The sequence below is a fragment of the Grammomys surdaster genome, unplaced genomic scaffold (assembly GCF_004785775.1).
Source record: "Grammomys surdaster isolate TR1022 unplaced genomic scaffold, NIH_TR_1.0 66, whole genome shotgun sequence".
Classification (NCBI taxonomy): Eukaryota; Metazoa; Chordata; class Mammalia; order Rodentia; family Muridae; genus Grammomys; species Grammomys surdaster.
The window spans coordinates 8,969,590-8,972,740 of record NW_021604568.1 but is presented as its reverse complement, the minus strand read 5'-3'; positions in this window follow the sequence as shown (position 1 = coordinate 8,972,740).

The following is a 3,151-nucleotide window of genomic DNA, read 5'->3' as shown; positions in this document are numbered from 1 at the left end:
GTATTATAGAAGAAAACTTTCCTAGTGTAAAGAAAGAGATCCCTATAAAAGTACAAGCAACATACAGAACACTAAATAAATTGTACCACAAAAGAAAGTCTGATCACCATGTAACAATCACAACACTAAACATACAGAATGAACAAAAAATATTAAAGCTGAAAGAGAAAAGGACTATGTAACAAATAAAGGCTGACTGATTAGAATTACACCTGGAGAGATGCACTGTAGACTTTAAAATTGAAATTCTCAACAAATAACTCAATCACCAATTACTGTAGATGAAGACAATAAGATATTCTGGATAAACTCAAATTTAAACAATATCTCTTTATAAATTGAGCTCTATAGAAGATACTAAAGAAACATTCCAACCTCAGAAGGTTATGTATACTTACAAAAGCACAGTAAATAAATAATCTCATGCCAGCAAAACCAAAAGAATGGAAACACACACATACAGTAAACACCAACCCCACCATCAAAATAACAGAAATTAATAATCATTGGTCATTAGTATCTTTCAGTATCAGTAGCCTCAATTCCCAATAGAAAGTCACAGACTAACAAAAAAGGAAGTGAAAACAGGATCCATCTCTTCTTCTACTGTATTGAAGAGACATATCTTAACATCAAGGATATGTAATACCTCAAGGTAAAATGTTGAGGAAAAACTCTTCCAAGCAAATGGACCAAAGAACCAAGATGATATAGGCATAGATAGATGATAGATAGATAGATAGATAGATACATACATACATACATACATACATACATACATACATACATATATAGATACATAGATACACAGATACACAGATATATAGATACATAGATACGTTGATACATAGATACATAGATCTACAGATACATAGATACACAGATACATAGATACACAGATACATAGATACATAGATACACAGATACACAGATACACAGATACACAGATACACAGATACACAGATACACAGATACATAGATACATAGATACATAGATAGATCCTACAAACCAAAACTAATGAAAAGTGATCAGGAAGGGCACTACTACATATTCATCAAAAGAAAAATCTCCCAATATGACATTTTAATTCTTAACATTTATGCTCCAAACATGAGGTCACCCACTTTTGTAAAAGAAACACTACTACAGTTTAAATCATGTATTAAATCTCACACAATCATAGTGTGAGATTGCAATATTGCACTTTCATCAACAGAACGTCATCCAGACAAAAATAGAGAAATACTGGAACTAAGAGACATTATAAACCAAATGGACCTAACAGATATTTGCAAAACAATTTACCCAACAACAAAAGAATATAGCTTCTCAGCACCTCGATGAAACTTTCTCCAAAATTGGCCACAAAACTGGAGACAAAGCAAGTCTCAACAGATATAAGAAAACTGAAATAACTAACTGTATCCTATAAGACTACCATAGATTAAAGATAGATATCAAAGACAACAAGAACAACAGAAATCTTACAAAGTCATGGAAACTGAATGACTTTCTACTAATGAAAAATGGGTAAACATAAAAATAGAAAATAGAAAGAAAAGATTTCCTAGAATTCAATGAAAATGAATATACAGAATGCCTGCATTTAAGGGACATGAAGAAAATCCTGCTAAGAGGAAAGTGCATAACACTAAGTGCCTACATAAAACACTGGGAAATAAAAAAAAAAAATGGGGAAATCTCATACTAGCAACTTAATAGTACACCTGAAAGCTCTAGAACAAAAAGAACTAAGCGTACCCCAGAGAACAAAGAGAACAAATCAAAAAAATCAATGAAACAGAGAGTTGATTCTTTGAAACAATCAACAAGATAGACAAATCAATTGAGTCTTATTCAATCTAACTAAAAGTCTGAGGCAGACTTTCCAAATTAACAAAAAAATAAAAAGGGGAGACATAACAATAAGCATTGCGGGAATATAATAATACAGACATACTTTAAAAACTTGCACTTCTCCAAATTGGAAAATAAAATGAAATGGATAATTTTCTCAATAGGTACCACATGCAAAAGTTAAATCAAGATTAAATAAGTGATTTTAACACACTTATAACCCTAGTGAAATAGAAGCAGGCATTGAAAGCCCCTCCCCCCAAAAGAAGACCAAGGTCATGTAGTTTAAGTACATAATTCTACCATTAACATCAATACTTCTCGAATTATTGCAGAAAAGAGAAACAAGGAACGTTGCACATTTTATGAGTCCACAGTTACCTTAGGAGGCTGCTGTTCAAATCATTACTCACTGCCCTCACTGTGCTCACTTTATCTCCTCCCCTAATTTGGGAGTGAATCCCTGAGGTCTTGCACCCAATGATATTTGGCAAATGGATGTTACACATGTTTCCTCACTTGGGAAATTACACTTCATCTATGTTTCCATTGATACCTTTTCCGATATGGTTTTTGCCTCGACTCCCAGTGAGAAAAAAATAAAAGATGTTAAAAACCATTGCCTACAGACATTTTGGGTTCCCTGCCAAATAAAGACTGATAATGGCCCAACCTATGGTAGTGTGTCCTTTAATAAATTTTGTGATAAATATAATATTACCAATAAGACTGGGGTTCCTTATACTCCACAAGGCCAGACTACAGTGGAAAGAACACGTTTAACTTTAAAAAATTATCTTGAACAAACAAAACAGGGATTTTACCTCACCTCAGGCAGGATTATCCTTTATTTTATATATTTTAAAATTTTTATTAGTGGATAAAAAGGTATTGTGTGCAGCAGACAGACATTGGAAATGAGCCCAGAAGGCACTGGGCTTAGTGAAATAAAAAGAATTGTCATCAGGTGTATGGAAAGGCCCTGACCCTGTATTAGTCAGAATGAGAGGTTCTGCTTGTGTTTTTCCTAAAGATGCTGAAAGTCCTGTTTGAATTCCTGAGTACTGTGTGTGCCCTGTCACTATGAAGCCTCACCCAAGTGGAGATCTACTAGAGCCTCGTGAAGAACCCCCCAATTCTGTTGTCAATGGAGATAAGCAGCTTGACCTGGCCAGTCATAGTTCACACCAACAAGACTACTGACAAAGCTGCTGCTAATTTTGATAAACCAACAATTTCTTCATGTTACTCATTACTTATTAATGTTACTTGTGTCCAGCCTCTCTATAGAAA